Source organism: Hippopotamus amphibius, chromosome 2, assembly GCF_030028045.1.
Source record: "Hippopotamus amphibius kiboko isolate mHipAmp2 chromosome 2, mHipAmp2.hap2, whole genome shotgun sequence".
Lineage (NCBI taxonomy): Eukaryota > Metazoa > Chordata > Mammalia > Artiodactyla > Hippopotamidae > Hippopotamus > Hippopotamus amphibius.
Window position 1 is genome coordinate 27376371 of NC_080187.1, and position 24305 is coordinate 27400675.

Sequence of the window (24305 nt, forward strand, 5' to 3'; positions counted from 1 at the left end):
TCCTTCTACTGCATCACCATTGAGCAGCTGGTATGTGTGTGTCGGGCATGGCCTCCCTTCTCTCAGAAAGTTTACAGGTCAGAGGAAGGAATGGCCTGTGCTGAGTGCAAAAAAGTCTGAGAAGGATTTTTGAAGGAAGTGAACATTCAGTTGGGATGGGGGAGAGGAAAAGGATTTCACCAGGTGGGACATGGGAGGGTAAGGACATTACCAAAAGGACAGGGGCACACGCAGATGATTTGGGGTGGGTGCATGTTGTACGCTTGGCTGCATTAGCTTTTTTCCTCACCTCTTGCGTGACTTTCTTAAGAGGGAATTCCTTTCTCCGAAGGACGCCTGGAGGGATTGGAAAGTAGTCTCAATAACATTTTCCTCTCCAACTGTCTTCTTATCAATAGCCAAAATCTCTTATGCTTTCTGAGCTACTGTCCTATTGATGTCTGAGAGTTTTACATGTCAGTCAAATGCCAAATATGCGGCAGGGAATTCCAGCACAAACAAGGGCACTGGGTCTCTCCTGTGCATGTTAGACACAGCATGTGTGCGTGTATAAGCACATGCAAAAGCATGCATGCACGCACGCACACACACGCACACAGAGCAGTGAGGAAGGAGACTGAAGAATTCTGTTGGGTCCGGCTCTTGCTCTTCAAACGCTACTGAGGAGGCTTGGTTCATTTTTCTTTGCTAACCAGACTCCAGGTCCCATCTGCTCCTTGCAAAGCAACAAGGTCAGTGCCAATTTCCCTTTCATCACCCATGTCTGTAGCTGAGCTGTCTGTGGGGGCAGAAATGAATGTTCTCCATAGCTCGCAGCTCCGGGGTGGCTGCGTCCAGCCTGCCGATAAAATGCAATTGTGCTACATCACAGCCAAGCAAAATACACACTGCTGGTGTCAGTGTCCTTTGCATGGCAAGGCCACAGAAGGGGAGAGCCTCCTTTGGAGGAAGCTATTCCATCACCCAAGGTCTGCTTGAGCCTGTTGAGAATTGAAGCTCAGGAAGAAAAAAAGCCTAATATATGTAATATGAACTCTGTGGTTTCCTCTGGCTCTTGGCATAGCTGAGGCTGTCACATTTCAGGTCTCTGATTCTACAGAAACAAAAGGACCATGTGTGTTAAAACCCTGCAGTCCCAGAGATTAGATCAAAATTCTGATTGGAGAACAAGGTTAATCATGGGTTCATCACACGGTGACCTTTGCAGGCTGGACTGCAACCCAATGAGGTTGCTATTATGCAAAGACCAGATTCAGAAGGCTCCCTATAGGCTTCCGAAGCTCCGAGGGCCTGGATTCCAAGGGGAGGGAGCTCAAAACTCCAAGCTGATGCCTGCAAGAGAATGGGAGCGGGGTGGGGAATGTCACAGGAAGTGAGGTTTATAAACTTCGTCTCTGTAGAATGTCTGGTCAGTCAGATTTAGCAATGAGAAGGAGAAAGGATCTCTTAGCAAGTTGGCTTGGGGGCTTGCTGCAGAAAAGAAACCTGGTGTCTCCTCTTTGGCTGCAAAGCTCCAGCTCCACATGGAAGGGCACAAAGAAACACGACCTTGTAATGCAGGGTTAAGAGGCTCACAATCAGGGATCAAGGTAGAAAAATACTTCCGGAAGCTGGCCTGGTGGAGGTGAAAATGAACTCTGCCACTTTGTTTACAATTATCTGAGGGTCACATGACTTTCACGACATACCAAAGCACAGCCCTAGTTTAACCCAGTCCTTTCTGGAGCATCAGCATCTGTAATTCTAGAGCCAGGTATGAACCCCAGGCTCCTCACTTTATTAGTGCTGTGATCTTGGGCTAGTCATTTAACCTCACTTGACCTGTTTCTTCATCTTTAAAAGGAGCTAATAATAAAAGGGACCATGTTTTGTGAGGCAATGCAGGGAAAAGCCTGTTATGTAGTAAATACTCATTATGTATAAACTAGTAATATTTTTCCCAACCTCTCACTAAACTCTCCTTACCCCTCCTGCCCCATCTACCTCTCTTGCCCTTACTTTCTTCTTGAACCACAGAGAACTGCTCAGGGTTTCCTGCCCCATTTTCTGGTCAACATATACAGGGACACACACACACACAACGCTGGTCCAAGGCTGCAGGGGTTCTGTGCTGTCACGTATACTAGTTCCTCTGCCTATCAAGCCCTCTCCTATTCCAGAATGCTTTTGAAACACTGAAACACCTCTCAAACTTCCTCCCCATGAGTTTTCTTTGAGGCAAACAATACCCTCCCCCGACACACAACAGAGTTCACCAGTCCTCTTGCGTGATCTCTCTTCTGGACAATGACAACGTATGTCTATTACTGCATGAACCACACTCTGTGTACTTACCTGTGCTTGTGTCTTTTTCTCCTGCTGGATGGTGAGGTGCCTGCGGGCGGGGTCTGTATCTATTCTGTATCCCACATTCTTTGCATATTGTCTGAAACGTAGGAAGTACTCATGGAATATTTACTAAATTGAAGTGAATTTAGCTCAGTAGACCAACTGAGAAGAGAATGGTTTTGATGAAAACATTCACAGAACAAATTTTTGTTTAATTTTCAGCTGAACAAAAGCTTCTTCATCAACTGCTTCATTTTGTTCTCACAACAAGCCTCTGAGACCAGGAAGGTGTGGGGTATTTTTTGTCATTTTTGGAGTTGAAGGGACTGAGGTTCCTGGTGTAAAAGCTGTGTGCATGGTCACACCACTAGTAAATTGCACTGGCAGGACTAGAATTAAGGTCTATCTATTTCTAAGGTGTTTTCCTCCGCTGAGATTTATTGACCCGAATAGCAATCAGGGCACACTATTGCCTTTTCCATAGCGCTTGGTCCATTCCTCTATCAGGTCATGCACCATGCTGTACATCTTCATGTTTCTCCCCGCAGTAGGCCATCAGTTCCTAACCTGCAGTGTCCCATGATGTGCAGGAAAGGTGAAGTTCACGTTGATGAGTGAGGGTGAGATGGGACATACACAAGCTAAGCTGTAGATTCTGCACAACTCTCCTGGCACCAGGTGAAATTTCACCAATTTTACTCCATTTTAAAAATTATAAGGGAATTCCCTGGCAGTCCAGTGGTTAGGACTCTGTGCTTTCACTGCCAAGGGCCCATATTCAATCCCTGGTCTGGGAACTAAGATCCCTCAAGCTGTGTGGCACAGCCAAATAAAATAAAACAAAAATTATAAATAAATACAACTCAATAATATTGTTATAAGGATACATTTAGTTCCTTTTAATTTAAATTAAAAGCCATATAAATAAAATATTCATTTTAATTAAAAACAAATGATTTGCCGTTCACCTTATAATTACATCAATGTAGCATCGAATTGAAGTTGAGAATTGCTGAACTTTCATACGTATTTGCAGAGCCCAGAGCTGTATAGATGGCTGGGTACAAGTGTTGAAACAAGAATGGACAATAGTTTCTCTCATTGTGTGCAGAGACCAGCTCGGCGACTCGAGGTGAGTGACGGGTGCCGCAAGCTTGAAGAAGACACAGACACAGACTGAAGAGAAAGATGGGACCGGGGGACTCAAGACCTCTAGGATCAAGAGCCCTGCTGACTCATCCCAGGTTGCTTTTATTGAGTTTGTGGGCTAACATTCTCAGGTTACACTCATAAACAATCAAAGGCCTCACATGACTGGGGCAATGATCCTTGTTTGCCTCCTGGGTCCAAGCTGAGCAGGTGTGGATTTGAGCTGGGTGTGGAGAGCAAAACAGCCCTGGGGGCAGGAGACCTCTCTCAGATATTAGGGGTCTGTGCCCCACCCGTGTTGGCCCCTCTGCGACTGTGCCTGTCTTAGGTTGTTCCTCCCTTGAGGAATCTTACCAGTCTCTGGCTAATCAGTCATCCTCCAGGGCCAAACACGGTGATATAAGGAAGGCTCTATGCACCACCCCTGTTGGCCTCTCTGCGGCTGTGCCTGTCTTAGGTTGTTCCTCCTCTGAGGAATCTTACCCGTCTTTGGTTAACCAGCCATCCTTCAGGACCAAACAGGGTGATATTAGTCTCCATGCCCCACACCCTCAGCTCCTCCACTGCTCAAGCAGGACATTCTGAATCCCATCACTCGGCCCACATACTTCAACATTTTCAAGGTTTCAAAAAGGTTCCCGAATGTCTTCCCACAATTGTGGAGGTGCAAACAGAAACCAAGTTAACATATTAATAATTGCAAATGCATAAATAATTATAAATATATAATATTTATACAAAAATATCTATGTATAAATTTCATAGTAATTATAAAGGAAGCACATGGGACAGGGGTAATGGGACCTGCTTTAGGTAGGTGGTCATGGAAGGCACTTAGGGGAGGTGGTAAATAAAGGGTGGGGACCACAGCCAAAATGCTGTGCCAGAGATCTACTCAGATACAGAAAATTATTAACCTCTATTGATAATTTTAAAATCTAAAAACAAGAAGTTATATTCTATTTATATCTACTGGTTCCCTCACCCTCTCTATCCCTCCTGCTCTCTCTGCTCCCCCCCCCCCCCCCACCATTTGTCAGATGACCACGTCACACACAGTAGGTTGGATTTCTTGAGAGGGAAAGTGGAATTCTGCAATGTTGAGGGGCAGATAGTGGCACCTCACTTGCTCTTTCCTTTCCCATGGATAGTCATGCATTATAGTCCATGAGTGCTGGCTTAAGTGGATTTTCAGGTTATCTAGTTTTAAATAAATGAACACTGACACAATTGACAAGTGGCTTTAGAAGCTTTCTCCAAAGAAACCATGGATAGAAAATTATAGTAATAAAGGAAATGCAGGCAACATTAAGAAAACAGCAACCGATCCATCTATTCCTTGTGCAAAGCCTTTGTTTGCTTCATTATGAAGTTAAATATAATCATAATGAAGAAACAAACATAACAAAAATTCCCTCAAATAGAAATTATTGAGATGGCTTGAAATATAGATTTATATCAATTATCTTTAAAAATGCACTATTCGGTCATTAGGAGGTAGGGGGAAACGGGGAGATATTGGTCATAGTGTATAAACTTCCAGTTGTAAGATTAACTAGTTCTAAGGATCTATTGTGCAACATGGTGATTATAGCTAATAATACTGTGTTGTATAGTTGAATGTTGCTAAGAGGGTAAATGTTCTCACCACAAAAAAGAAATGGTAATTATGTGATGGGATGGAGGTGTTAGCTAATGCTATAGTCATAATCATTTTGCAATATATAAGTGTATCAAATCAATATGTTTTACACCTTAAACTTACATAATGTTATATGTCAATTATATCTCAGTAAAGCTGGGGGAAGCGGGGAGAAAATGCCATATTCATAAAGTGAGATGATTGTTTATTTAAAATATCTTTTATCTTTAACATTTCCCTTATAGATCTATATTTGTATATATTTCATAATGTACATAATGTAGTATAAATTATATACAAGTATATATAAGTACTACTTGTACATGATTTATAAATACATAAATATACCTATACATATACCTATTTTGGGAGTTTAGGGTCAATGTTTTTCCCCCATGATAGAGTAACAGAAACATTTAGAGACCATGGATATGAGGGATAAGAAGTAATTAGCCACGTGACAAGTAGGGAAATAAACAATTCAGGCAGTTGGAGTAGTATCTGCAAAGGACTGTTTGGAGAACTGAGGAAAGGCCGGTGTAGCTGGAGTGTAAACAGTGGAAAAGAAAAAGCAATGTGAGAAAGAGGCAAGGTCAAGGTCATGGAGGACCCTGGGGACCATGGTAAAGAGTTTACATTTTATTCTAGTGAAATTACCATGACCTGTAAGTGTTTAGAGCTGTGGAATGATGAAGTATGGTATGAGTTTTAAGAAGATGGCTTTAGCTGTTTTTGGATGCTGGAATCATGCTGGGCAGTCATGGAAGTGAAGTAGGTAGTTAGGAGGCTGTCACAGTAATACAAGCAAAAGCTGATGGTGGCATGAACTAATGTGGTAACCATATAGATAAAGAGAGGTAAACAGATTTTAAAGGTAAATATGTTGGATATAAACTCAGTGGTACTTGCAGATGGATGGGATAAGAGAGATTTGTGAATGGGGTGGAAAAAATCAATAATTTCCAGGTTTCTTGCTTGAGCAACATAGTGAAAGTTGGTGGCATTGGTTAAGAGGGGTAGTGAGTTGGATGAGAGAATCAAGATATCTATTTTAGGGACATAAAATTTGATATTTCAGTGAGAAATCCAAGAGAAGATGTTGATCAGGCGGTTGGGGGGATATCCTGTATAGAGTTCGCAGGAGAAATATCATTGGTTGTCCTTAGATGTTAGTATCTTCAAGGAAGGATCCACCATCTATGAAGCCTTGGGATTTACCTCATTATAGAGATAGGGTCTTAGTAAATGTATTTTGCATCTAGAAATTTAGGGTAAAGGGAATAAAGGGAAGAGCACTTGACTAGAATTTGTCGGTCAGGGCAGCAGCCATAGTTCCAGCACACACTAGACCTTCCATGGCTGGTGGTCCAGTCATTCTCAGTTAAGAAAGACCAGTAAGGCAGGTCAAGGTCAACAGTAGAAAAGAAAAAGAGCTTATCCAGCTCTGGGGCCAGGTCTGAGGAATACCAAGGCAAAAGTGCATCTCCTCCTTGAACACAATATGTTGTGGAAATTCTGGCTGATAAAATATGACTTGAAACAGAACAATGAGGGAGGGAAATTACTTTTTATTTCTGCTACAATCTGAGCATTAACTGAAAAAAATTAAGATCTATTAGAAAGTATAACGAAGTTGCTGAATATAAGATTTTTTAAAAAGCAATTGCTTTCTTACATACCCCAAAAGCATCAATTAGAAATATAAATACAAAAAGTACTCAATATATCATAAGCCAAAACAAAAAAAGAATTATCTGACTCAGAAATGTTTCAGATAAAAATAAAGAAAAACTATAAAACTATAATGAGAAATATAAATTAAGATTTGAATAAATGGGGAGGCAGATTGTGTTCCTCTCTGAGAAAGTTAAGTATTTTAAGACTATAAATTCTTCCAAATTAGTGCATAGGACTAAGATGTCAATCAAAATTACAATGGAATTCTCTTTTGGAACCTGATGAAATCATTCAAAAGTTTATTTGGAAGAACATATTTGTGAGCACAGCAAAGGAAACCATCAAGGAAAATGAAAAAACAACCTCCTGAATGGGAGAAAATATTTGCTAATTATATGACCAATAAAGGGTTAATATCCAAAATATATAAGCAGTTCATACAACTCAACAACAAAAAAACAACCTCATTAAAAAATGGACAGAAGACCCGAGTAGACATTTTTCCAAAGAGGATATGCAGATGGCCACAGGCACATGAAAAGATGCTCAACATTGCTAAGCGTGAGGGAAATGCAAATCAAAACTGCAATGAGGTACTACCTCACACCTGTCAGAATGGCTAACATCAAAAAGAACACAAATAACAAATGTTTGCGAGAATGTGGAGGAAAGGAACCCTCGTACACTGTTGGTGGAAATGTGAATTGGTGCAGCCACTATGGAAAACACAGTTTCTCAAAAAACTAAAAGTAGAGCAACCATATGACCCAGAAATTCCACTCCTGGGTATATATCTGAAAAAAACACTAATTCAAAAAGATTCATGCATCCCAGTGTTCCTAGCAGCATTATTTACAGTTACCAAGATATGGAAGTAACATGAGTGTCCATCAACAGATGAATGGATAAAGAAGATATGGTATATATATACAATGGAATACTACTCAGCATAAAAAAGAATGAAAATTTGCCGTTTGCAACAATATGGATGGACTTGGAGGGTATATGCTAAGTGAAATAAGTCAGACAGAGAAAGACAGATATTGTATGATATATGTGCTCTAAAAAATACAACAAACTATTGAATATAACAAAAAAGAAACAGACTCACAGATATAGAGAACAAACTAGTGGTTGCCAGTGAGGAGAGGAAAGGGGGAGGGGCAAGATAAGGGTAGTGGAGTAAGAGGTACAAACTATTATGTATAAAATAAGCTATAAGGATGTATTGTACAACACAGGGAATAGCCAATATTTTATAATAACTATAAATGGAGTATATCCTTTAAAAACTGTGAATTACTATATTATACACCTGTAACATATAATATTGTATAGCAACTATACGTCAATTAAAAAGATATATGTGAGAATGACAAGTGGGTAAGGAAGGATGAGAGGGTAGGAGCAGAGTCTGTGGCCCAAGGTGAACTCAGAGGGGTTAGGATAAGATAAGCTCTCTTTGCACAACACAGGTAACTACTCTGTAGGTGCTCAATACTGTCCACCCATCCTGATAAGTACACAAAGCCAATTCCAGAACTTCCATTTCATTGTACCACCACACTCTATTATAATGTAATGTTTCCTTCTAGCACCTTTCCCATTGTTTTCACAATTATTTTTTTAAATGGCTGATTTCCTCACTAGATTGTTCTCATGTTTATTTCCCTACTATCTAACACAGGGTCTAATATATTTATATATTATATAAATTGTTTGACAATTTTTTTTGTGAGCAAATAAGTATTCTGCAGTCCTAGTGACCTTCCACTCTATTATTGAATCAGAATTTTATTCAGTCAATATTTATTTTGCACTGACTAATGCTGTGGCAGATACTAAAGAAGCCAGCAACCATTCTGTTGATAAGAATTATCAAGTCTACTAGGAGGATAATTTCTAATACCTCTGAGTATAGATTATTTATTACTTCAAACACCTGAATACCTATTTCTCAACCTTCTGATGTTTTACAGAGGCCACTGAAGAACAGCCACACATAGTATCTAACCTGATCCCTCTGGAGATCAAAGATACTCAATGTTTAGTGTTGCAGACGTGCCGAAACTTATGAGATGTCAAGTTTGCTATCTCCCATGTTTTCCAGATTTAAAACAAAAAAGCTTCCTTGTTTTAGTTTACAAAAGCACTTAATGTCATGAGAGTTTGAAAATTTGAAAGAACAAAAAAATGTTCTAATACATCTTCTCAGCTAGAAATTGGATAAGGGTTTTACTACTAACTCCAGTCTTCTTGCTTAGACACAAGGGTGAAGAAACTGTGGCTGTGTACTGCAGTTGGTTCCCCAGGCAGTCAATTTTAAGGCCATAATGGATGGATATTGATTGATGCTCTTTTTCAAAATCATTTGAAAATCCTGACACTGCACTGTCTACCTGTGAACTCAAAATGCTTTTGAATGAACTTCGATTAACTGTAAAAGTAGTTTGCTTTGTGTTATACTTACTGGTGAATTCATAATTCAAAAGCAGACATTTTGAGACTGTTGCACATTCTCTGGACTAAAAGTTCATTTTTTAAAAAAATGACAATGAATTGTTCACAATTATGCACCAGACAGTGTGTTGAGTATAGGGGACTTAAGATAAAGAAGACTGCAATAGCCCTTGTTTCCACACTGGTCCCTATTAACTACTCTCCATACAGAAGCCAAAACAAATGTTTGAATGAAAAAATGTAATCACATGTCCCTATGATCAAACTCTGGAATGGTTTCCCATTAATCATGGTCAGAATGGCCCTACTTGAATTGGCTTCTGCCTACCTCTGTGTCCTCACTTCTGGCATTCTCATTTATTCCATTCCCATCACACTGACATTCTACATGCTTCATAAACCCATTGAGCTCCCCCAATATAGACATCTGCACTACTGTTTTCTCTATTTGGAAATCTTTTCCCCACATTTCCAAATGGCTTGCTTTCTCATTTCATACATCTGAGTTCAACATTATCTGCTTATAGAGAATTTTCTTGCAAGCATTTCAAGTTAACAGCATCACAACTGTATCTTTCTAACTTGTATCCTTCTTTGCGTTTCTTCACAGCACTAGTAACTACATAAAGTTAAGTTACTTACTATTGTCAATCTCAATCCCTATATAATGTAAAATTCATGTGAGCATAGATTTATTTGACTTGTCCACAATTTTATCCCCAATGCTTCATGCCATAAATTCTCAATAAATATTTTTTGAATAAGCGAATAAATGAATGTCTGAACCTTGTTCTTGAGGGAGCTTGTGGTGTATATATACACATACATAGATAATTATTTCTCTTAAAAAATTACAACTGTGTCTGGTGGATATTATTATCTGTCTTCAAAAAGTGAGGAAACAGACTCAGCAAAGCTAAATAAATTTGCCCTGGGTTATCCAGCTAGTAACGTGATAAAACTCAGATTTAAACCCATAACTGTTTCACTCATAGTGAATTCACTAATTTTTTTCTGAATAAGAGATTAAGCTTTCAAATAAGATCATGTAAAATTTGTTTATCTCACATAGCCTTCCTATTTATTTGCTTGTCACACATTTTTTAGCAGTTGCTCATGTATACACATTATATCATATACCGGAAGCAATCTTATACACAGAAAACATAAACATCATGTCTAGGGAAACATATCAAAAGTCTCCCTAGTAATAACCTGAAATAATGAGAAATTGGAAGTTGCCAGAAGGTGCGTAATACCAGAGAATTGGTGCAGTCAACAGTGATATATTCATTATAGTGGCATATTATGTAACCCCTGAAAGTTATATTTTAAAAATTTTCAATAATGTAGAAAAATGTTCCTGACACACAATTTGTTGGTAAGCGTATATTATATGATTAAATACAAGATTTGTATTTCTGGCTATGAAGGAGTACCTTGTATCAGACTAACCCTCCCATGATGAACAACTCTAAGAGCTATATAACATACATAAAGCAGCTGTTTGAAGGAGACCAATGAAAGTACCCAGGGATTGAGAGACCAAGATTCCAAAGAGAAAGAAAAAGAACTGAGGTAAACTGTATGTACACTGTCACTACTTTTCTCCCTTAGACCATTTGCCAATTTGCAATGAGGACATAGCATTAAAAAAGAAACCAGAAGAGTAAGTATTATGACAGTATTAATGAGTTAGAGAAATAAAACTGAAGTTCGAACCTATCAATGCAGCCAGCAGTTGATGGGACAAGATTCTAGTGGAAAGAGAAAACTGAACACAACATTCTGAGCACAATTTTTTCTAGAGGAATCTGCCAATGCCAAAGTAGTGTATACATATTTAAAACAGCTTCTAGGGAGCTAGAGCTAAGTGGAGATTTTATTAGTCTCATGAGGCTGGTGAAATAGAAGTTAACTTCAAGGAGAAGGGGTCTTGGTAGACCATCCACATCCTCAAATCATCATACTCTGTGATTGGACTGAGAAAATCTGTCAATGGTCAAAGAAGAAAAATAATTTCTGGAGGAAAATAAAATCATCCAATGCCTCCTTAACATTTCAAACAAAATGTTCAACATTCAATCCAAAATTCTGAGGTGGGCCAGGAAACAGGACCAAATGAGTCAAAAAATTTAAAAAAAAGACAATGGTAAGAAACCTACAGGTAATCTAGCCATAGATTAGATTTATAGCTGACTTTGCAGTAGAAATGATGGAAGGCAGAAGGCAATGGAACAAAATTTTTAATAGACTAAAAAATAATTTCCTAAAATTTTATGTCCAATTAAAATATCTCTCAAAAATTAAGGTGAAATAAAGACAGTTTCAGACAAAAAGATTGGAAGAATTCATCACCAGCCAAACTGTACTAAAAGAAATACTAAAAAGAGTTCCTCAGGAAGATGAAATGTTATTCCAGATAGAAGCAGGTAACTCAGGAAAAATGAAAATAAATATATGAGTATAGTACAAGGATCAGAAGGGAATAAATGGAGCTAAAATTTTGTACAATCTTTCCACTGTTCAGGAAGTTATAAAAGTAAATCAATGATGCATATTGAAATCTGCAAGATAACCAGTAAAAGTGAATAAAAGAAAGCATATACATGCAAAGAGAAGAGAAATAAAATAATTTTTAAAATAGCACATAGGAAAGTTTTTAAAAGGAAACTAAAGGAAAACAAACTAAAGGGGACAAATAGAAGATAGTATATTTAAACTCAAATATATCTATAGTTATGTATAAGTGTACTAAATATTATAATTAAACACCAAAATTTGTCATACTACATAGAGAAAATAAGTCAACTATATGCACATTATGAGATAAGCATTAAATATAAAGATAGAAATTTAATATACCTATACTAACAGCAAATAAAGTACTTTTGAAAGCAAGAAGTATTACTAGAGATAAAGTGGGATATTTCACTGAAAAATTTTGATTCAAATGGAAAATGTAATAATGTTAAATTTATATGCATCTGATAACATTAGGTCAAAGGATATAAAGTGATATCTAACATATTTCTTAGTTACTGATAGGAAAAAAAAGAGAAAAATCAGAGAAGGAAAAAAAAATCTCTAGGTCCACATGACTTTCCACAAGAATTTTTCTAATCCATTAAGTAAAAATAACACAAAATTATAAAGTCTTCCAGAGAACAGAAAAAGAAAAACTTATTAATTCAGTATAGCCTTGATACCAAAACCTGACAAGTATATTACAATAAAATAAAATTATTGGCCACTGTCTCCCATGAACATAATTGCAAAAACTTTAAAATACTCGTAAATCAAATTCAATGATGTATGAAAAAAGTAATACATCATGACCAAACTGTGTTCATTTCAGGAATTAAAGATTGGTTTAACATTTAAAAAAATCAGAGTAATGAAACTCATTAGTGCATAAATAAGGAAATTATTCAACATAATTGACGTATAAGAAGCATTTGATAAAATTCAATGCAATTTCATGGTAAGCAATGGATTTGTATCCATAAATATCAAGAAATCTCACAAATCAATAAGAAAAAGACAGTCCAATTTTTTAAATGACAAAGTTTGAAATGGGTACTCCACAAAAGGAGATATCCAAATGGTCAATATTATTAGCATAAATCATTTGACATAATTAGTTTTACGAATCGAATTGTGTCCCTTAAAAAGATATGTTCAAGTCTTAAACCCTGGAACATGTGAATGTGATTTTACTTGAAAACAGAGTATTAGTGAAATAGAGCTTTATTCCTCAAAGTTAATGCTGTTGAGATAGGCTGGATATTGCACCAGGGCTCTGTCAAGAACCTGCCACTCAGAAGCAGCCAGATATCTGCATTTATCTGAGAGTAATTTGCCCATGCTACCCTGACTTTTAAAAAGGTCTGTCTCACCCACAGAGCATACTGCTAGGACTTTACCAATACCCTTGGGATGAGATGTCTATCACCTTACTATCAACAGTGATATACAGAAAAGGCACAGGCTTTGGAGTGAGTCCTATCTGCATTTAACTATGAGATTGACCACTCAGCAGCTATGCAAGCATGGGCTTTCTCCAAGCCCCTCTTGACCTTCTGTCCATTCAGTTCAACTTAATTTAATCCATCAAACATTAACTGAGGATCTTGAGTGCATTAAGAAAAATTGCACTTAATCCTGGAGACAAAAAGTATGAAAAAATAGTCTCAGTCCTCAAGGTGCTTATGGAAATACCACACACTTATCACAGTTATTTTTTTGTTTTGAGAATTAATGTGATACTCTTTATTTATTTATTTATTTATTTATTTATTTATTTATTCCAGTTTTTTTTTTAATTGATTTTTTGATTTAGTTCACTACAGTCCAAGAATATACTTTGAATCATTTCTACCACTTGAAATTTATTGAGATTTGCTTTATGGTCTAGCATGTGGTCAGTCTTGGTACATGTTTCATGTGCACTTTTTTTTGTAATTTTTTAAATTTTATTTATTTATTATTTTTGGGGGGGGGAATGTGATACTATTTAAATGAGTATAGTGCAGTTTGTCCATATGATGTGTCAGTGTTATTTCCCTTTTCCCATCTCTTCTATACTGCCGATCTTTCCTTGACTGTGTGCTTTGAACTGGTTATTACTGCACCTCACTGCACTTTTGTTTCTCCCCTTACAAAATGGGGAAAACAATAAGACTTACTGCATCCATTAGAATGTATAACTTAGGCTGTCAGAAACAACTTCAAAACTTAAAAAGAGTTGTTCCAATTATCTATTGCTTTGTGATGGACCTGCCCACCCTCACCAAAAACAAAAAAAACCCAAAAACTTAGTGGCTTAAAACAACTACATTTGTTTTGCTCACAAATTGGTACTTTGGGCAGAGCTTGGTGGAAACAACCTATCTCTGCTGCAGACAGCATTAGCAAGAGAGTGGCTGGAAAACTGGGGACTGGATCATATCAAGACTCACGCACTCATGTGTCTGGTGGTTCAGGTTGGCTGTTGGTTGGGACCTCAGCTGGGAATGTGGCCTTTTCATGTGTCTGCTTAGTTTCCTCACAGCATGGGCCTGTATTCCATGGACAAGTATCTCAAGAAGAACAGACAAAAGCTGTACTGCAATTTATGACTTAGACTCACAAGTTATATAGTGTCACTTCTGCCATGTTTGCAGGCTGACCCAGGTTGAGGGGAACACAGACCCTACTTCTCAGTGGAAGAGTGTTAATGTCATAACGTAAGAAGAGCATGGGTAATGGAATACTTGATATTGCCATCTTCAGAACAATCTGCCTCAGTTTTGAAACAACAAAAGTTGAATTTTTACCCTCACTATATGGCCACTGAAAGTCAGCCTGGGAACCCTAGTCACCTTCGTCACTTGGAGATCCAGTCTGATGAAGATTTCATCTTGATATATGGTACGGTAATTGGTGAGACAGGAAAAAAGAATGTAGTTTGTCTCATAAAGCCTCTATCCCAAAGTGACACTTGTCAATTCATCTCACGTTATATTGGCAAAAAAGTTACAAGGCTGAGCCTCAACCTCAAAGAGGGTAAGGAAGGGCAATCCTACCACATGGCTGGAAGGAAAGAACTGGATTATTTACAAAGTCCTAATGACTAACATGCCCACCACATAGGGTTGCTACGAGAATTGAGTGGGATAAAGAACATGAGGTGTTTAGAACAATCTTAAATTATTGAACATCTTCAATAAATCATAGCTCTAATACTTATAAATATGTATTTTGTGTAATGGCATGACATTTTTCTAGCCATTTCCAACATCGTGGATGAGCCCTTGAGGTTCCTACTATCCTTCCCTGTGGAGTCTGTAGTCAGGGACTTTGAATGTAGGATTGTTAGCTTTTTCAAGCTTGGGTACCACTTGAAAAGCTTTGTCATCTCACTGAGACTCAGAAAATGCACAGTGGAGACTGATTCTTGGCATGGAGATCTGGAGAAAGTATGCCATGCACAGCTTTTATAGGGATCCAGAATTTAAACCTTTATCTTTCATTATTGACACTGACTTGGTACTGTCACAGGGAGACAGTTCAGTCTCAGGCACTAGCTATTTAAACAAAATGACCTGACAGACTTACAGGAAGCTGACTTAGCTTTGGGGGAGAGAGTGTGAAAATTCAAAAGATGTCCACATGCAAAGAATGATATTCCCGTGAATATGTCTCTCCAGAGTGGTCATTCTGTCTTTGTCCTCACAGAGTGGTGTTTCTGCATTAGTGACCTCTTTGCCCAATCTGTCCTTTGCCCAACTTTTATGCCTCGGTGACCTTTTGAAAAAGTTTGATGGTAGGCAATTGTGTCTTCAAAATCAGCTCCACCATCAATTACTGTTGTGATCTTTGAGCAAGTTACCTGAAGTGTGAGTCTAACTTGTCATCTGCCCAAATGAAGATGAAAAGATCTAATTCATGGTGGTTTGGGAAGACTTTAAAGACAGTATGTATAAATCTTGTGGCTTGATTCCTGTCCTGGAGTGGACACGAAAATGTTACCTCCTTCTTGCTGTGGCCAGCTTCCAAAGTTCGCTTAGACGAATTTAAACAATCATGCCCTTCCACTTCTTCCTCTTCTTTTTTTTCTCTTTATGTTCATTGCTAATGTCCATCCTGGTTTATGAGTCCAAAGAAGAAGATGGATTGGGATCTAGGCTTTGTTCATCTCACTTTTTCATGTAAAAGAGTCAACTCTTAAGCTAGCTATTATATTCATGAGTATTCCAAAATTTAGACCAACTGTACTTGGAGAAGGCAAATTATTCTCTTTATTCTTAAATTTATTCTTTGTTCTAGAACAAGTTACATAAAATGAGAAATGTCATCTTTGAAAGAATTGGGGAAGTCATCAACCTTCTTTTAGTTGTGGAGATAATTTTGTTCTTTAGTAAAATTTTCAGTCTCTACCTTGGTTATTTATTGCTTAATCCACATTTGTTCTTCTTTAACCAGTTTGGCATTTTCCTCCAAATCCTTCCATTTCACTGATAACCTCGAATTTTATGAGTAGAATGTATTCATATATTCTTTTTTTAAAACCAAAATTTTTACTGTGGGGATTTTAATAGGATTTTTCTTATTTCTAATTTTACTTATTTTGTTTTTCTCTATTTACTAGTTAGATTTTTCAAAGCTTTCTCCAGTTAAATGTTTTTCAAAAGAATAGAGCTTTGTTTTATAGATAACTTTAAATATTTCATAAAATAAATGTTTTCTACTTTTATTATTTATTTCCTTCAGTTCACCTTAGTATTCTTTAATTCTTTAACATTTATGAAAAAAAGCATTTAGTACTTTACATTTCTTTCTGAGAATAGCTTTGGCTGTACTTCTTAAGTTTTTTTGTTTGGATAATCTCATTTTAAAAACTTTAAAAAATAGTTTATAGTTTGTCAAATTTACCTTTGTCCTAATAGTAATTTAGAGCAATGTTACTTAAATTTTCAATCTTGAGGAATATTTAAAATTCATATTTATAAAAGCATTGCTAGTTATTTGGCATCATGGACAGAATATATGGCCTCTGCAATGTCTGGTTATTGGAATATTCACTTATATACACATGTTCATAGGCTAGTTAATAATCATATTTTCAAACTGTCCCATTTGGCATTCAAAGCAAGTGTATTTTCTCTTGGTAGGCACAACATTGATATATTTATGAAGTGTATACCAGATTATATATACACACATATATATAATTAATCTTAATACTTATCCTATTTAAATCATCACTACCTTTTTCCTCCATAATAGATCTATGACTGAGAGAGATGAGTTAAAGCATCCTAAAACAATCAAATAATTCCATTTATCTTCTTTCTTACTTACATAAGATGCTCTAAAAACTTGAATTCTATATTGTCTGAAATTATCACTAGCTCTGCTTTTTTTTTTTACATTTTCTTGCTATATCTTCACTATCCAATGATTTTATTCTTATTTTCATAACTTCTGAGTTGTCCCTTGACATTGTATAGGTTTACTTTAGGAATGTTTGACTTAAATAAGGCAGCTTAACCTACATATGCAGAATGTCATGACTGAAATATATACTCATTCTTCAGTCATCTGCATTTGTGCTTTCTGTTTTTATGCTTCTTTGAGGTTTATGTCTTCTGTTGTTTGGACTGTGTTTTATTTGTTTTGTATTTCCTATTAATTTACTCAACAAACATGAACTTCCTCCTATGTGGCAGGCACTTTACTAGGCTTTAGGCACAAAAATAAAGAGAAAATAAAAACACAACTCCAGTCCCTGATGGGGTGAGATAGCAGTGGGGACATAGATATAAATGAAAGAACTGCATTAATTAATAGATGCAAATAATTGCAATACAAATCATGATTATACACTAATAAATCCACCAAAAAAAAAAAAGGAATGCAGTTCTGTGAGAGACCATGACAAAGAGAGTTGACTAGGCATGAAGGTCTTGGAAAATTCCTTGAGAAATTAAATATGATCTAAAACATGAAGACTAAGTAGGCGGTAACTTGTTAAAGAGAGGGTGGTGATCAAGGTGGAAACATTCCATCCAGAGGGAATAGTAGATGAAAAGGGCCAGATGAAAAGGAGGATGCTTTTAAAAATCCTAAAAACAACCCAATAGCAACACTTAAAAAAAATTACACTGTAGCTGGTGCTTAGAGAGCTCTCAAGATCTTGGTATGAGATGAGGTTTATAGGAATTTGATCAGCATTCGTTGATTTCTGTCTCTTTAAATCTCAAAGTTAGAAATGAAACTAGACATTCTGATTCCTCCACAACCAAGCAGTTTAGATGAGGAATCAAGTGAGAGTTTTTCTTCCCACTTAACACTTTTCAGTCTTAAAATATAATTTTGGATTTGGCACACCAGACTGTGTTTATTAAATTATTCTTTGTGTATCATATATCTTCCATGTCAAGAATTTTAATTGACATTCGCATTCAGTTTTGAAACAATATTTTCAACAGTCATTTTAGGTTAAACTCCAAGACTCTACGTTTACCTGCTTTCTTACTCATCATTAGCCTTCCTTTTGCCGCAAATTCCCCATGCTAAAGCTTTTCCCTTTGATTAATCTTCTGGTCATTTAGAATAGGGGTGTGTCTTCCACTAATTCTTTCAAGAAGGGTGTGTGGTGGCATATATTTTCTGAACCTGCTCTTTCATGGACTGTCTTTGACTTCACATATGAGCAACAACCTGGCTGGTTATAAAATTCTTGGCCCATAACCAGCTTTCCTCCAACCCCTGTAAGATGATTTCATTGTTGTTTGGCATTTAGCATTCTCATCCTAGAGGAGAGGGCTCAGGTTAGCTTGATTATTGTTCCTCCAGAAGTAATTTATTCTGTTTTGTTTTGTTTTCAGGTTACATATTTGTAAAATCATTTTTCGTCTACTCAAATATTTGTCGAGTCAAATATTTTCAGGAAATTTTTTGGGTGTGGCTGTGTTTTCATTGATGTGGCCTTGATGTAATCAAGTAAAGTCTAAAAATTTGCATCTACAAATTTTGAGGGGTTCTTTCTCTAGATAAATACCATGTGGCTTTGGAATTAACAGCATTCACTATAGAGGCAGGATGGCGGAGTTCAAGTGCCAGCTTTGTGCTTCACTAGGCCTTTAATTTTGAACAAAATTAAAAAAAAGCCCCAAATTAAAAACTTCTGTTTCCGTCACCGTATTTGTAAAATGGGACTGATATAGTGCCTACCTCAGGGGGTGATTGTGAGAGTAGCCTGGCCCCCAAGCCCAGAATGGTGTCCCTGTAAGGAAAGGGCAAGAGGCCCAGACACAGAGGCAGACAGAGGAGAAGGCCATATGGAGACAGAGAAGGGGCAGAGGCTGGAGTGATGCAGCTATAAGCAAGGAAGTAGCAAGGACTGTCAGCAACCACCAGAGCTACGAAGGAGCAAGGAAAGCACCTCCCCTAGAGCCTTCAGAGGGACCAGGGCCTGCCAGCATCTTGACTGTGAACTTCTAGCTTCTATAACTGTGAGACAATAAATTTTTGTTGTTTCAAGTAAAATAAAAAGCTAACATTGGTAAAGCATCTAGAAGGACTTTTAGCCCATCCTGAGTGTTGTGCAGGTAACTCCTAGGCCACTATCTTTTTTTTTTTTTCTCTGTTTTTAAGCATCAGAAACTTTTTTTTCTTCTTTTCAGATGTCTACTTTTTATTATGTATTTTAAGCTGTTGAACTGAAAAGTATAACAATAAAAATTTTAACTAATTCCATTGCCATAATTAATAATACCAAAGGTTTAGCTTAACATGGTTATATAAATTGACAAGGTGTCTGTGAGAATTAAATGAGAATTAAATTAGGTAATATATAATATATAAAAATTCAAAATTTCCAATATTCCAGCACAGGTATGAATTATTTTTTCTATCATCATTGATATCTATTTTGTGCCTGTGAATTAGTTTTTTAAGATTTATTGGGGTATAATTGACAAATAAAATTGTAATATATTTAAAGTATTCAATGGGATTATTTGATATATGTATAGATTACAAAAGGATTCCCATCATCAAGTTAACACAACTATCATCTCACATATTTATCTTTTTTAGTGAGAACATTTAAGTTCTATTCTTTTAGCTAAATTTTATTATATAATACAACATTATCAATTATAATCACATTATACATTAAATCTTCAAATTTTATTCATCTTATAACTGAAAGTGTGTACACTTTTACCATCCTCTCCCTACTTCCCCCTGACAGCCACCATTCTATTCTATAAGAGTTTGACTTTTCTTTTTTCAGACTCCACATATAAGTGATACCATGCAGTATTTGTCTTTCTCTGTTCTGGCTTATTTCATTTGTCATAATATCCTTCAGGATCATCTATGTTGTCACAAATGGCAGAATTTTTTAAGGCTAAATAATATTCCATGGTATATACATACACATTTCTTTATCCATTCTTGGTTGACAGACACTTAGGTTGTTTCAATAACTTGGCTATTGTGATTATTGATGCAGTTAACATGGAAGTACAGATATTTATTTGAAATAATAGTTTCATTTCTTTGAATATCTATTCAGAAGTAGGATTACTGAATATCATGTTATTTCTATTTTTAATTTCTTGAGAAATTTCCATACTGTTTTCCACAATGGTTGTACCAATTTACACTCCCACCAACAGTGCACAAAGTTCCCTTTTCTCTGCATCCTCACCACCATTTGTTATTTCTTGTCTTTCTGATAATAGACATCTTAACAGGTGTTAGGTGATATCTCATTGTGGGTTTGTTTTGCATTTGCCTGATGATTTGTGATGTTGAAAAACTTGTCATGTACTTGTTAGTCATTTGAATATTTTCTTTGAAAAAAGTATCAGGTCCTTTGCATATTTTTAATTGGATTTTTGGGGCTTTGCTATTGAGTTATTTCAGTTCCTTATATATTTTAGATATTAACCCTATATCAGATATGTGGTTTGTAATTATCTTCCATTCCATAGATTGCCTTTTCATTTTGTTGATGATTCCCTTTGTGTGCAATAGCTTTTTGTTTGATGTAGACCCATTTGTTTATTTTTGCTTTTGTTGCTTTTGTTTTAGGTGTCAAATCCAAAAAATTATTACCAAAGGAATTTCCTGGTGGTCCAGTGGTTAGGACTTGGTGCTTTTACTGCCATGGGCCTGGGTTCAATTCCTGGTCAGGAAACTAAGATCCCACAAGCCATGTGGTGTGGCCAAAAAACAAAAAAGCAAAAAAAGAACCCAAATTATTACCAAGATCAATGTAATGTCAAGGAGATTTTTTTCCCTATGTTTTTTCCTTAAGAGTTTTTTTTAATTAATTAATTTATTTATTTTATTGGCTGTGTTGGGTCTTTTTTGCTGTGTGCAGGCTTTCTTTAGTTGCGGTGAGTGGGGGCTACTCTTCGTTGTGGTGTGCGGGCTCCTCATTGCTGTCGCTTCTCTTGTTGCAGAGCTCGGGCTCTAGACACATGGGCTTCAGTAGTTGCAGCACATGGGCTCAATAGTTGTGGCTCATGGGCTCTAAAGCACAGGCTAAATAGTTGTGGTGCATGGGCTTAGTTGCTCCATGGCACGTGGAATCTTCCTGGAGCAGGGATCGAACCCGTGTCCCCTGCATTGGCAGGCAAATCCTTAACCACTGCGCCACCTAGGAGGCCCTCCTTAAGAGTTTTATAGTTTCAGATTTTATGTTCAAGTCTTTAATTCATTTTGAGTTCATTTTTGTATATGATGTAAGATATAGGGTCCAGTTTCATTCTTTTTTTACATGTGGATATCCAGTTTTCCCAACACCATTTGTTGAAGAGACTCTTCTTTCCCTGCTGTATGTTACTGGCTCTGTTGTCAAAAATTGATTGACCATGTATACATGGGCTTATTTCTAGGGTCTCTGTTCTGTTCCATTGATGTATGTGTCTATTTTTATATCATGAAGATAAGTGTTTTGATTTCTCTAACTTTGTAATATACCATTTAAGATCAGGAAGTGTTATGCTTCTAGCTGTGTTCTTTCTAAAGATTGCTTTGGCTATTTGGGACTTCTTTGTTTCAATAAAGTTTAGGGTTGTTATTTTCTCTTTTTGTGAAAAATGCCATTGCAATATTGATTAAGTATTGCATTGAATATGTAGATTGCTTTGGGTAGTATGGACATTTTAACAATGTTAATTCTTCCCCATGAACATGGAATATCTTTCCATTTATTTGTGTCTTCCTTAATTTATTTCATCAGTTTTCAGTGTACTGATCTTCTACCTCTTTGTATAAATTTATTCCTAAGGATTGCATTCTTTTTTAATGTATTATAATTGGGATTATTTATTTATTTATTTATTTATTTATTTATTTATTTATTTATTTATGGCTGTGTTAGGTCTTCATTGCTGTATGTAGGCTTTCTCTAGTTGTGGTGATTGGGGCTAGAGCTACTCTTTGTTGCGGTGAGCAGGCTTCTCATTGCGGTGGCTTCTCTTGTTGCAGAGCATAGGCTCTAGGGCATGGGGGCTTCAGTAGTTGTGGTGCATGGGCTTAGTTGCTCTGTGGCATGTGGGATCTTCCTGGACCAGCGATCGAACCCATGTCCCCTGCATTGGCAGGCAGGTTCTTAACCACTGTACCATCAGGAAAGTCCCTGGCATTATTTCTTAATTTGTCTTTCTGACAGTTCATTAGTATATAGAAACACAACTGACTTCTGTATGTTGATTTTATATTTTGCAACTTTAATGAATTTGTTTATTCTAATAGTTTTTGGTGGAGTCTTTACGGTTTTCAACATGTAATATCATGTCAGCTACAAACAGAAAATTTTATTTCTTCCCCTCCAATCTGTATGCCTCCTATCTCTTTTTCTTGCCTAATTGTTCTGGCTAAGACTCCGTGAACTATGTTGAATACAAGTGGTGAGAGTGGGCATTGCTGTCTTGTTCCTGAATTTAAAGGAAAAGCTTTCAAACTTTCACCATTGAGTATGAGGTTTTCACCATGGAGTATGAGGTTAGCTGAGGCATTTATTATGGAATTTATTGTCTTCAGGTACATTCTATCTATGCCTAATTTGTTGAGAGTTTTTATCATGAAAGAGTGTTGAATTTTTGTCAAATGTTTTTTTCTGCATCTTTTGGGATAATAATATGATTTTTATTCTTCATTTTGTTAATGTGGTGTATCACAATTATTGATTTACATACATTGAGCCATCCTTGCATCCCAGGAGTAAATCCCACTCGATCATGGTGTATAATCCTTTTTAATGTACTGTTGAATGGTTTGCTAATATTTTGTTGGGGAAATTTGCATCTATATTCATCAGGGACAATTACCTGTAGTTATCTTGTAGTGTCCTTTTATGGCTTTGGTATCAGGGTAATGTTGGCCTCATAAAATTAGTTTGGAAGCGTTTACTCCTCTTCTGTTTTTTGGAAGAGTTTGAGAAGGATTGGTATTAATTATGCTTTAAATATTTGGTAGACTTCAGCTGTGAAGATGTGTAATCCTGGACTTTTCTTTCTTGGGAGAGTTTTGATCACTGATTCAGTCTCCTTACTAGTAATTGGTCTGTTCAGATTTTTTGTTTTTTATGACTCAGTCTTGGTAGGTTATATGTTTCTAGGAATTTATCCATTCTAGGTTATCTAATTTGTTGGCATATCGTTGCTCATAGTAGTTTCCTATGATCCTTAGTTTTTCTGTATTCAGTTGTAATGTCTCATTTCATTTCTGATTATATTTGAGTCTTTTTTTTTCCTTAGTTGATATAGGTAAAATATTTCAATTTTGTTCATCTTTTTTAAAAAACTAGATTTTAGTTTTGTTAATTTTATGTGTTGCTTTTATAGTCTCTATTTTATTTCCAACATGATCTTTGTTATTTCCTTCCCTCTACTAACTCTGGGCTTAGTTTGTTCTTCTTTTTCTAGGTCCTTGAGGTTTAAACTTTTTGTTTTGTTTTGTTTTTGAGATCTTTTTTCTTCATGTAGGCATTTATTGCTACATACTTTTCTTTTAGGACTGCTTTTGCTGCATTTCATAAATTGTGGTAGGCTGTTTCCATTTTCATTTGTTTCAAGATATTTTTTGGTTTCCCTTTTGATTTTTTTTTTAGTCATTGATTATGCCAATGTGTGTTGTTTGGTCTCAATATATTTGTGAATTTTGAAGTTTTTGTTTGTAATTTATATCTACTTTCATACCATTGTATTCAGAAAAGAAGCTTGATATGATTTTAATCTTAAGTTTGTTAAAATTTGCTTTGTGGCCTAATACATGATCTATCTTGGAGAATGTTCCATATGGGCTTGAGAAGAATGTATGTTCTGCTGCTGTTGCATGAAATTTTCTGGATATGTCTGTCAAGTCCATCTGGTCTAACATGTCATTTAAGTCCCATGTTTTCTTATTGATGATCTGTCCATTGATGAAAGTGGGGGATTAAAGTCCCCTACTGTTATTGCATTGTTGTCTATTTCTTCCTTCAGATCTGTTAGTATTTGCTTTATATATTTATGTGCTCCAATGTTGTGTGCATAAATAC

At 36.4% G+C, this 24305-nt stretch overlaps 1 long non-coding RNA gene and 1 other non-coding gene across 2 annotated transcripts in view; both read left to right on the plus strand.

Moving 5' to 3' along the window:
- The window catches only part of LOC130845827 (uncharacterized), a 156020-nt gene that overhangs the window by 62946 nt on the left and 68769 nt on the right, over positions 1-24305 (plus strand). The gene's annotated exons all lie outside the window — the stretch shown is intronic.
- On the plus strand, positions 20882-20954 carry TRNAK-UUU (transfer RNA lysine (anticodon UUU)). The gene has a single exon. It is a non-coding gene; the product is annotated as a tRNA-Lys (tRNA).